The 13,930-nt window shown below is 26.5% G+C and overlaps 1 protein-coding gene across 2 annotated transcripts in view; it reads left to right on the plus strand.

Annotated features, from left to right (window-relative positions):
- LOC129988203 (cadherin-23-like) overlaps positions 1 to 13,930 on the plus strand; it is a 209,276-nt gene that overhangs the window by 915 nt on the left and 194,431 nt on the right. The window lies entirely within an intron of this gene.

Below are 13,930 nucleotides of genomic sequence, written 5' to 3' on the forward strand. Positions count from 1 at the left end.
TAGTATACCTGAAAAAAATAATGCTAAATTTTGTAAAAATTCCTTGCTAAAATTTTTATTCATATACTAGTAATTTTCAATTTTATTCGTTTTAAAGATTTAAAAATTTCAATGAAGTTACTTAAATCATTTTTAAATATAGTATTCTTACCTCCATGGTCTTATTTTAAAAAATGTTAAATATCGAAAGCATCATTTCTCTTTTAAAAATAAAATTATTTCAAAATTCTAAAGTAAAAAATATTGTTGTAATAGTTTTTTGCATAAATTTGTAATATATCAAACCTCTAAATTATGAGCATTTAATTTCTCATTTCTTTTAGTTCTTTGAATTTTACTATCAGAATTTTTAGATTTCTTTTTTCTGTTATATTTTATAGAATTTAATGAATTGCGTATTGAATTATTTCAAATGCGATTTTTTTAAATGTAATTTGTATTTACTATTTTTATAATTATTGTAGTTAATTTAAAATTTTTTAATATTATGATTATTTAATATATTATTATTGAATATCATCGCTTGTTAGTTCTTCTTTCATTTATTAAGACAATTAGTATGAAAATAGAAAATGTTTTAAAGTTTCTCCTTTTCAATTAATAACAGTTCGTTCCTTTCAATTTAAGTTTCTCCTTTTCATTTACATAAATAATTATAGCAGTTTCATACTTTTAATTTATTTTTACTTAAAAATACGTTATTAAATATTCCATAAAAAAATGAGAATTTTTTTATTACTTAATGCTCAGGAATGTTAAGTTAACTGATTGGGGAAAATACTAGCCCAATTTCACCAAAACTCTAATTCTTTTCATTCTGTGAATTATATAATAAGCTACAAATATTCTAAAACATTTATAATTTAAAATGGAAAATTAGAAATTTTTTTATGATTATTCATAAAAATAATTGAATATCCCACAAAATTTGTATGACAATTTGTTAGTGAATATTAGCCATTGTTTCACTGTGTAAAAATTGGTCAAAAAATAGTAATATATTCTGGAAATTTCATGTTTCTGAACTCATATTTTTGTTCTTATATAATAAAAATATCTTAGTTATATGTAGTTGAAAAATAACTTCATATTTTTTTGTAAAGTTTCAACTTGACGTAATAAGTTTATATTTTTTCATTTAAATAAATAATTAAAGGCCATTGAATAATAGTATGGAACATTCTGTGCGTATTAATCTTTATTTTCCAAATTTCAAAAGTGATTCTTACTTTTTTATTTTTGTTTTGTATATTAATAAGTACTAAAAAGTACAACACAAGACTAATTGTGAAAAATTCGATAAAAATTGAAATAATAGTATTGTACGTTTTCAGACTGTGATATATCGCTGCATTAAATTTTTCTATTTCACAATAATTTTTCTAAAGCTATTTTAGAATTTATTGAAAAAAATATTTTTAATGCAAAGCCACTACATCTAAACTCCACTTTCTTTATGTATATTGCAACCGAACGCCATTTGCATTTAATCGATATAGCGTGCAAAACTCATGTCTGGCAATGTCATAAAAATATTGATTTTTATTCTATTGGTGTCGGACATCTGGAATATAATATCTATCGTCTGCGGGGTGAATATTTAGGAAAAAATATTAAATTCAAATAAGGTTTTGGATGCAAGGCACTTTATTATATTTTTCACATAAAAATAGAAAACCTATAAAAATGATAATTTCTTATTTAAATTTCATTAAACTCTTTTTGTAACATATATATTTTACATTAAGACTTAAGAATCTTACTCAAGAATTTTATTAATAATAAAACTTTTATTATAAATTACATTTTAAATTTTAAAATAAAGCACTCCTTAGATATCTTTGCGTCACATACTAGAATTCATTTAAATGGATCCAACAGACAATGTTTAAGCAAATACGTCTCTGAGCTATGCAAAGATCAATTCATTACATTTAATTGTCTAATCAAGTCAAAATGTTTGTCTAAAAGAGAAATTAACAGTAACACTTTAAATATGCATCAAACATTCCAATAAATAAATTATATATAAATACAACAGTAAATTTTGTAAATTAGTTAAATCGTAATGAATGCTTAAACAAGAAACAATAAGACAAATGAGGACCAATCACCATATTAAAAATTTCGAGGTATCACGGTTAAAATTGGTTCATAATTAGGTCAAGCAAAATGGAACCAAAAACAATCCATTTCAAAATACTAATATAATGCTGTAAATAATTTTGGATATGTACAGGAGTCTACATACATTGAATTTCCTCCTATTTTTTGTGAATATATATTTTTCAGATGTTTCCTATTTTATAACTACAATCAATAAAATCAATAAAAAGCAAATTAAATATATTGTTATTATAAAAAACTTAAAAATTATACGTTTAAATTCTGTAAACAAGCATTATAGAAATGCATTTATTTTAATAGATTTTGCTTATACATTTGCATAAACAAACCTGAACAATTCCCAAATCCTGTTTTAAATTTTATTTCAATTTAAGAGCATCCTGTTATTATTCAATCTTATTTTATTGTTTCAAATTCGAAATAAAGTTTTATATTTATAATTTAAATTTAATCTATTTTATTTATTTTGCTTTTGTTTATTTTTTCTATTTTATATAGTTTTGCTTCAAAAAGTAAAGATCTCGATAAGTGGAATGTGTTTTATACCGAACAAATAAGAACAAATACATTTATATAAACAAACCTTAATTATCTCCAAATCTTGTATAATATTAAAATTTATTTCCAGTTAAGAGCATCCTGTTATTTTCTATTTAATCTTTTTATATTGTTTCAGACTCTTAAACAAAACTATGGGCATATAATTTAAGATAATCTATTTTATTTATTTATATATTCTGGGTTCAAAAAGTAAAGATCCAGATAAGCAGAAGGTATTTTGTTTTGAACAAATAGGATTATTTTTATTTATTATTTCGAGCTAAAATTAATTTGCAAAGAAAAAAACATGGTTTTGTGCGATAATAAAATTTCAGGTCAGCGAATATAGAATTTGATCTTTAAATCTCTAACACCAGATAAATAACTAAACATAATAAATTTAGCTATAGTGAATTTTTTTTTTAAAAAAACCTACCATTTTTTTATATTTATTTTATATATGTATACATTTTTCCTCAGTATATCCGCTTTGTGTTCTAGTTTGTTTGTTTTTTTGTCAGTGAAATCGCCCCACATTGGGTTAAGAATAATACATAGCCAAGTGAAATTTACTACTCCACATAAAGAAGAAGTTAATTTGGAACGAAAATTCATTTCTGTAGGTCACATGCATGATCTCAAGGGCTGATCCAAAAACCGAGCGGCTCAATTTTATTAAAATTTCCCTAACAGCAACAATAAAAATGCACAAGACCGTTTAGGATAGCACATAAATCTATCAAATAGTTGCTGGTGCGCTACACTCAAAATTGCGCTGTCCATTTTTCATTTGATTATGCCACCGAATGAATGCCCTTTTCGTAGTTTTTGCCCTTACGGAACAAAAGATCAAAACTCTTGTGCATAAAACTACAGCTGTGGGTTCAAATGGATATTGTAGGTAAACAGAAACGGCCTTGGTGCTTCTTGGATTTACACAGATGAAGGACGTTGCCAGTTTCTTCCGAATAGCATAAGCGTTTGTTTTATGATTTCTTTGGGTTATGATTTCTATTTAAATCTCGATTATGACTAGCGATCGCTGGAAATTTTAACAGGGCTTATCTAGTAATTATAAGTACTAATATATCCATGAAAACATAGTGAATTAATGAAATTTATTTAATAACCTTGAAAATATCTTTTATTTTAATAAACATCATTATCTATTATCTATTGCATTCCTATTGCATGAACATTTTATGTTTATTTTACTTATGTCACTACCGAATGGAAGTAAAATATTACGTTTGGACTTTTTTTTTCCTATTAAAATATTCTGCATAATATGTATAATAATATCTGTCAATTGTAATATCATAATTTTTAATTAGAAATTCCTATATTTTCAAATATTTAAGAAAATGCTCAGCAGATGGAAGCAATAATCCATTTTATTTCAATTATTATATGTTACATAAAACTAACAATTTCCCAACGATTGAATAATTTTTTCTGGTACCCACATTCTAAAATAAATATATTTTCTAATAAATTTTATTAATTCATAATGGCAATGCATATATGTAAAGTATGTAAAAATGAGATTAAGTATGTAAAATAGTACCTAAATATGAGATTGTATGAATAATAATAGAACAGTATAATATGAGATATATAGTATGTAAAAATGAGATTAAGTATCTAAAATAGTATGTAAATATGTGATTGTATGAATAATAATAAAATAATATAATATGAGATTAAATATGTAAAATAGTATGTAAATATGAGATTGTATGAATAATAATAAAATAGTATAATATGAGATAATAGTATGTAAAAATGAGATTATGTAAAATAGTATGTAAATATGAGATTGTATGAATAATAATAAAATAGTATAATATGAGATAATAGTATGTAAAAATGAGATTATGTAAAATAGTATGTAAATATGAGATTGTATGAATAATAATAGAATAGCATAATATGAGATGTATAGTATATAAAAATGAGATTAAATTCATATTTTCTGGAATCATTCCATTGGAGCCGTAAAATATTTATTAGATATATATATAATTTCGATTTTCAAATTATAGAATAAAAGTATTTCGTCTTTTTTTTTTCCGTAACTTCCTGGAAACCATTTTTGAGAGTCTACGTTGCCACTTTCAGAATTTTAAAAAGAAGAAAACTAGTATTATTATTTTTTGTCTTGCATCTATTTTTATGAAGTTGTAAAACGAAAAATTTCTATTCCTTGTAAACTACTTATTTTTAAAGCGTACTTCAAATTTTGACTAATAATAAAAAATTATCAGATTACTCATGAAAAAAGGTGAAAACGAATTCCCATTGTTGATAATAAAAAAAATTAGAAAGAAATAATATTATTTCCAATTCAAATCATTTGCAAAAATTTTCATTACATTTTTTCATTCAAATTTTATCATTAATCTTAGCAATTTTTTCCTTTCAAACGACTTTCTCTCTTTTCATCAGCGTTTTCCTTATCAGTTCAATATACGAGATGCACGGAACGTTTGCATGTAAAAGATAATTACCTTTTTTATTACTCTCGCAAGAATTAAAATTCTTCCATTAAATGCGACATTTTAACCACATTTACCCATTCAAGTGTCGTTTATAGTTTAGCGACATATTTACATAATTATTCACTGGCAATCTTGAATTTTGCACGTGGGATTAAATGAACAAAAACTGGTTGGAAAAAATCCTATTTCCATACGCAACATCAACATCTTTGCAAAAAATAAGCCAGGAGTGTCTCTGTTCTTCATTTTGAAGTTACTATGGTTCAGTGACTGATAAGGAGTTAATAAATTCAGTTACAGGTTCAGAAATTGCTATATATCACCAGAAACTAAACTCCCGTGTTTCGAAAAGTGTGAAATTAGCAATCCGTCATCAGTTATGAGAGAATATAAAATAAGCAGAGAATCTTTTAATAAATATTTTCTTTATTAGCTATAAATCTTCAAGTATCTTTCATGGAATGTAAAGAGAAAGAAATTAAAAGAATTTGAAATGTTATATGTTCTAATGTTACTTTATATAATGTTTAATTCACTTATTTGAAATTGTTTTAGACGCTAGGGCAAATTCAAATTCGTTAGCTTGTTTATTTTTAAACTAGCAGTTTTTTTTTTTTTTTTTTTTTTTTTAGCAGCAACTTGCTTGTCGGGAATTTTGATTATGTTTGAACTTGATATACGAGATTCTTCAATGAAATATTTTAAAGCATCAAATTATGACAGATATTAAACTGATGACGGATAAATGTAAATTATATTAACTGATGACAGAATAAATGTAAATTTATTAAAAAACATATTATTTTAATAAATTTACATTTATTCTGTTTATTCTGTACATGAATCATTCATAATGGAGTCGAGTCCCATAACATCAGAAACCGGTGTTTGGTCTAAATTTATTATCATTTGCCATAATAACATAATTTAACTTTTCGATGCCTCAAACAAGTTTTAAACAGAATCTATCTTCCTTATTTTTCAATAATTAGAATTTAAATATTTGATAAAAACCATGGAAAATATTTGAATTCCAATGAAACAATGTAATATATTGTTGAAACTTATGCCAAAAATACTCTTAAAAGATGCCAAATTATGCCAAAATTCTGGAAAACAATTGTACAATAATTAAATTAGTGTCATTAAAAAATGTATTCTCGAGTTTTAAAATTGTATAAAAATAATTTTTGTGCAATAATATATTTTAAGCTTATTGCGAAAAAAATGCCAATATCCTGTCTAATTAATTAATTAAAATTTCAAACAAATCTTTCTGATAAACATATTCTTGCTCTCTGAAATATATATCTGTACCAAATTTGGTTGTTAGAGCTTGGTTTGATCTGCAGATTAAATTGCCTGTTGAGTGCAAACATAAACATTCTCTTTAATTATTGCAGCGATAATATTATCTATATAAAAATAATAATACAAAAATAATTTTAGTATTTATAATTTTAATATTAAAAATTATTTTAGTATTTAGTATTAATAATAAATTTAGTATTAATTAAAAATAATCATTCTTATATAAAAATGATTTAATCATGATATTTCTAGAACGATTGTATAGACTCAATATTGAATTTCAATTTCACACCTAATTTTATTTCATTGAGATGTAAAATAGGTTCAATTAGGTTTCTTACAAAAAAAATGAGAACTTTTGTTTAGAAATATTTTTTTATCCAATAATTATTTCTATTTGAAATGTGCCAATTATCAGACAATAATCGAAAAAAATGCATCATAAATTATATTTCGAATTTTTACTGGACATGTGAAATGAATTGCATTGTAATATTGGAATGCCAGTTTGAAGGCAGATAAAATTTTAAATTTCCATCCCCTTTTATTTAAATAATTAGATTTTTTCCATAAAGAAATTATTTTCACTGATTTTGATGAGTTGCAATTTCTTAAAATAAGATAGTAATATTTCTCTTGGCATTTCTTCCAATTATTTATCCTTTGTATTTTGTTTCAAATTTCACTATAAAAGTTAATAAAAAAAATTCTAAACTGAAACAAACAGATTAGAAAATTTGGCCACCACTTTATTCTATATATACTATTTATCAGATCAAAATAACTTTATAACCCATATTTTCACATCGATAAGTGAATAATTACCTATGTATAATTAAATAAATGAATAAATTTTTATTTATATATAAATATATGAAATTATACAGAACTTTTCGTTTTATATAACTTTCAAAAATTGTGCTTTAACAAAGATGCCTAGAAAATTCTCTTTCAAATTCAAAATCCCTTCCACTGATATTATCCTTCACATTAAGCTGATAAATAAGCACGCGGCAAATAAAATTGATCGAAGAAACGCGTGCATACATCAGACCCACTGACTCTACTTTTTAGTCTGCTATTACGATGAAATTAATCATCTTTCAAGACAAATTATCTGCCTAATTAACTACCTTCATGCTTTATACGCTGTCTGATTACTAATTGCGCATGAGTTCATAACGCTGTTTAATTTCAGGCAAATGATGTTTCTAAAATGAATGTTGAATTATTAATATTATAAAGTACTGTTAAATTGCAAATTATTTGGTCAAGAATTCCCATTTTTTTATGTTTTTAGGAGTTAAATAAATACATTTGAACTTAAATGAAAATAAAAAAAAAATCGTTTGAGAAAAGTAAAGTTTCAAGTTTTTCTTGCATAACAACTCCGCTTCATTTTTGATTCATTAAATGCGAACTTTTAAAGCAAAGATAAGTGATGCTACATGTTTATTACATGATTATTACTTATTTTTAGTCGAAAAGGTCTATAAATAAGTCATTTTTTTCCTGTAACATGCTATGCATATTCGATTAATTTTTATAGTGGTTTTTCTTAAATACCTTAGTTGGTCACTAATCATGTATCAATTAGAACTTGTATATAAAATGATTTTGAAGAAAAAAAGTTAAGTTTTGTCATTCTATAAAAATCGCCTTAGTGCCATGATCAAAACGAATAAATATTCTTCTAGGTATGAGGTCCAGAGCAATTAATCAGCTCTTTATTTACTAGAAAAATTAAAGCCTAGTTTTTTTTTTATCTGAGATTTTTTTTAACATCCCGAGAGGCGCTGATTTTATTATTCAGAAGCTTGTTAAAATTTGTATATTTAAATCATGCAATATATCACATTAATTATTAATCATCTAAATTCTAAACATAAATGTATTTCAACACATCTTTAAATTTAAACAAGAACCAAAAAAAAAAAGAATTCAATAAATATTCATATAAAGGAAGATGTAAATATAGAAAATTTAATGCTTTAATCAGGACATGTTTTTTCCAAATTTGAATTGGTAATTAAATCTCTAGTGAAAACTTAAAGAATTAAAAGTATTCCTCTTTTTTTTTAATTAAGTATTCGTTTTAAAACTTTTATACAGAAAAAAAATTTTTTACATCCTTAATATAATTTCTATTTATTTATCAGTAAAATATTGTTTGCCCACTTTTTATTAAAACCTTTGCATGGAATTAGTTTTCATCTATTATTTTTTCGCCAATATATATAAACATATAATATTAATATTTCCGAATTTCTTTAACTTGTAAAGGGAATTTAATCCTTCATAAAATACAACTTAGTAATCAAATGTAATTGGAATTGATTTGCTTGGAACAAAACCATTTTTAGCCTCTTAAAACCAAGTGCGTAAAATGCAGGGTAATTATTCTTCGATACTGAGAGTGAAAAAAAATTGAAATAATAGTTTGGCTGTGTTTTCAAAAACAATTATTTTTCCAAACGATTTTTAGTCTGATGCCAATCATTGTTTATCAGTTCTAAATTTTAAATAGTTGATTATTTGGCTAAGTACAGTAGATTTTTTTATGAATTCAGTTGCATTTAATAGCTGTATGATGAAAGCATGATCTAAATTGCCTTTTCCTTCAAACTGAGTTTAATTTATCTTTTATGGAGAAAAATAGGGTAATGGATTCGTAGAAAGTGTGAAAGGGGGAAGATGAGTAGTGCACTTTTTTTTTTCAATGATTGTGCAACTTTACTTTTTGAAAGGAAGAAATTGTTTTGAAAGTTACGGTTTAGATAATAGATATATTTCAGAAAGCAGCAAATCAATTGTATATTTAAGACAATAAACAAATGGTATATTTTTTTTTTATTTAGCTTTTAACAATGCTAATGAGGTTTGAAATACTTTTCTCTCCAGTGAAAACTTCCCCGATTGCATTATTTTGAAGATTTTTACAAAGCACAACACTATTTACGTAAATCTATCGAAATAAAAGTGGAAAATAGTTAGGTGAACCTTATAGGTAATGACTGAAAACGTACTATTGATATAATTTAAACAAACTTTATTTAATAAGATGTTTTTTTTTTCAATTTAAAGATAATGAAAAATAAATATGTAGTTTTTCATCTAATTATTTTATAGGGTATATTGATTATTTTGCGTATGATTTTGAGAAAGAAAATCAAAATTGATAGTTAATAAACATCCACTAGGAATTTATTTTACAAAGAAGAAACAGAAAAATAGAGATTCAGACCTGATTTCAAACTCTTCGTCAAAACTTAAAAAGTATCCCGGATCAAACCTGAATTGTTTGTTTTATTATATTTTTTTATTTTTACTTTTTATTATTAAATATATAGTTCGAGTTTATTTTTTTTTTTAAAAAAATAATTTAATTTACATTTTAAGAATTAAAGAATTCCGTTTCTTTGATTTCTAGGCATAACTAGTTCATAACAGCGAATATTTTCAATTTATTTTCTTGCGATGTTCTTTTGATTATTATTACATTCCTTACACAGATTTGTAGAAACATTAGTGTCAATGAAAAGTTGAATTTTTGACGGATTTTAGTTTATTTTTCTAGCTTGATTTCTGAACAACCTAATATGTGAGCAGGACCTCTTACACTTGATTCTTTTATGACCACGTTTTTCATTGCAAAAATTTCGTCAACCTATTTCCTTCAGAAAAAGTGTGACTCAATATAAAATTCCAAAACTAAATTTAAAGAATGCAATATAAAAAAGACTACTATTAAAATTCTCTGACTTTGCGCACGCGCGCGTGTGTGTGTTGCAGATGAGTGGATGAGAAGAAGACAAAATGGTATTTTAATTTCAATTTATTTTTTCATGGGAGAGCATAATTGATAAACGGGAAATAGCCTTGGAACACGTCTGTTCGCGACGAGACTCAGGAGGAAAAACCCGGATAGTGATGATATATATATATATATATATACTCTTAGCAACTGACCTCCAATCTTTACATTATATTGTTATATTGATAACAGTTTCTGATGATATTTAATGAAACATGGTATAATGTAGAATTTTTACATTTAATATATTCAAGTGTTTTCAGGTAGATTCCTATAGGAAAACTACCTACTGGCAATGGTTCTCAAGAGAGGACTTCAGGAAAATTTATGCTGATTTTACCGATTATGATTTCTAGAACCCAAAACCGCCCTCCATTCAAAAACTGTGTGTGTGTGTGTGTGTGTGTGTGTGTGTGTGTGTGTGTGTGTGTGTGTGTGTGTGTGTGTGTGTGTGTGTGTGTGTGTGTGTGTGTGTGTGTGTGTGTGTGTGTGTGTGTGTGTGTGTTAACTATAAGAATAACAGTTAACTATAAGAATGTTCTTATTTATTAAGTAAGTCTAATTTAAAATAATATTTTCATTTTTGTTGTGAGATGTGTTCCAGCAAAGAAAGCTAACATTAATAAATCATTGCTCTCAATATCGTGAATAAACAGCTGGTCACCAAAGACGACTAATTTAATTAAAAATGGTTATTTTAAACACATTTTTAATCAAAATTATTTACAAGCTTTTTTTAATTAATAAATGTTGAGGAAACTGAAATAATTGTGCTCAACAAATTTTTTTGTTTCCAATTTTTTTCGCTGTGACCTCACACGGGGTATGAGGTCACAAGGTGTATTGTGACACCTTACAAGTTCAAGAAATCCTAGACCTTAGTTCCAAATTGAAATTCAGAAAATCCCAGAGTGCATCAGCATGGTTTTCAATGGCAATTGACTAGACAGGTAATAAAAGTTAGGGCTAACGAGTTGAATCACCATTACACTCCTGTACCAGTTGTCATAAAAACCTGAATGAGTTAATATCTTCCCCTTTTTGTACCGATCAAAAGCAACCTCCACCCACGCCAAGATTAAAGCCACCTTGTGAAAAACGCACGTGTATGACGGCAGGAGCCAATGGCTTCGGAGGCGTTGTTCGAATCCGCGTGGCAGGTGCGGATGCGGATGTTGTGGGGAGGGGCCCCGGAAGTTCTCTTTTGTCCGGCGTATTTGTGGGTTTATGGATGGCTGGAGAGATGTAGGGTAAACAGGGGTCACTCGACACTCATATTTTGTGTTCTCCGTCATTCCTTCGCACAGAAATTTCACTTTCTCCCTCTTGCTGAACTTGGCCCAGTGGCGGATTTTCGATTAGAGGCTGCTAGGTTGAGAGAAATCAATTAAGAATTTCATTTTCCTTATTCACAAATTTTACGAATAATAAATTATTAAAATAATTTCAAAAAATAAATTATTAAGATATTTTTTTGCCATTAAAAATTATCAAGTAACTGCATAGAATTTTTTGTTCAATCATGTATTAATTTATTTTTTTCGAATTTAATTTTAAGATATTGTAATAATGAATGATTGTTAAATTTTGGTACGTCCCTTTGATATGACTTGCTTCTGTTAAGTTTTTTTTTTTGTACATTAGTTGTCAAAAATAATTACAGGAATCCAGGTGATATATATATGTCATTAAAAATTGTCAAATAACTGTATTAAATTATTTTTCAATAAATCGGTTATTAAATTATCTCTAATGTGTTTAATTTTAACGTAATGTAATAATAAAGGATTGTTAAACAGTGGACAGGTCAGAATCAGGGAATCGAAAATTATGACATTTTTGCGATGTTTAGTTATATTAACGTCCCGTTTAAAGCGACACTAGGGCTATTTTGGGACGGACCTCGTCATTTTGAACCGCGGTCAGATGACGAGGACGACACCTGAGCTGGTATCCCCTTCTCCACACCACGCCAACAGAAGACGTTTGGCCCTGACGGATTTATCGTGCCACAGGCCCCCTTACACTGCGGTTCTTCGGTGGAATGGGGTCTCGAACCTGAAACCCTACGGCTGACAAGCCGAGAACTTATCATCAGGCCTCCGCGGTCATTTTTGCGATGTACTTTAATAATAGTATTCAAACATAATTACTAAAGAAACTCGTATGCCAATAAAATATTCGGAAAGAAAGGACCCACTCTCTCTCTCTAGATGTAAAAGTTTTTTTAGGTGTGTTATGCATTTTCCATACGGTTTAAAACTCGTTCCGCGATAACTAGTACTCTCATAGCTACTATTTTTTTCCCAACAATGATTTGAACATAGAACCTCACAGAATGCAATATTCATAAAGAATATGCGAACTTTTATTTAATGAGTTAATTTTATAAAATAACTCATCTGTGATATCTTCGACTTCAGCAATAACACCCTTATATAAACAGATACAGACTATGGTGTTAGGAAATTGTATTTATATTAAACGCAAAGTGAATCGTGAGCAAAGTTACAAGCATTATGGATGTCGCTGGATTGATTGAGTTTGAATCAAAATAACTAATGATATAGTGCTATGTAATGTTTATCATTTGCTAAACAAAGCATTCGAACAATTGACTTTTGGAGTCATGTATTTCAGTGATCAAACACGAATTTAACAGCTGTCAGCAACACGTTCTGCTATTGGATGCTTAGGGTGTAAAATCTCGCCTCTATAAGTATTTTGAACACCAAGATGGATTATTTACTATGGATAAGTCTTCAATTAAAGAGTAATTCGTGACTTCAGATTCATGTAGCCTGTTTCATATTTCAACTTTTGCTGTTGTGCATTATGAATTAACCCTTTACAGGGCCATTTTTTTCCTAGTCCTATTATGTTAAAATATTTTTAGGCTTGAAATTAGAAAAAGAAAAGGGATTCATTTAGCTTATTAGATAAATTTAATTTGATTAATGAATTAATTTGGTTAATTAATAATTAAGTGACAAACCAAGACACATCATTTTGTGTGAGATAAAGAGCTAAAGCATCTAAGTTTCTGTCTTTCTAAAAAAATGTGTCAGAACTTATGCCAACCTACATAATTTCATACAAAGATGGATAAATTTGGTGGGAAGCATACGTCCCACGGCCTTAGAAAGGGTTAAGCAAAATAACTTATTTAAAAATGTATAACAATTTTTTTTCAATAATTTCATCTATAGTATTTAAAGAAATGCTGTAATACTTATAGAATTTATTTTTAAATATAAAATGATTTTTAGTTTGCTAAAAATCATTTTATTAGCATCTTTAAAATATAAAAGAAAAGTGCCAAAAAAAGCAAGTTGACAGTTATGTTAAAATTATTTCATTGCAGTAATAGAACATCAGTTATTGACACCAAAAATAAAGTATTTGAAATTTTGGGCAGAAATGAGCTAATAATGCAAAACTGCCAGTATAATCGCTAGTTATTTTAGTCAATATAATCGCTACTGATTCTTTCAAATTAATTTATTACAGTACTGTATTATTATGTAATTCATTGCAGTAATGCAAATTATAATGATCTATTGACTCTAAAATTCAAATTTTGAAATTCAGGGTTAAAAAAAATTAAAAATTTCCAAGAAATTTAGCATATTTTTAA

This window comes from Argiope bruennichi, chromosome 10 (genome assembly GCF_947563725.1).
Source record: "Argiope bruennichi chromosome 10, qqArgBrue1.1, whole genome shotgun sequence".
Taxonomy (NCBI): Eukaryota; Metazoa; Arthropoda; class Arachnida; order Araneae; family Araneidae; genus Argiope; species Argiope bruennichi.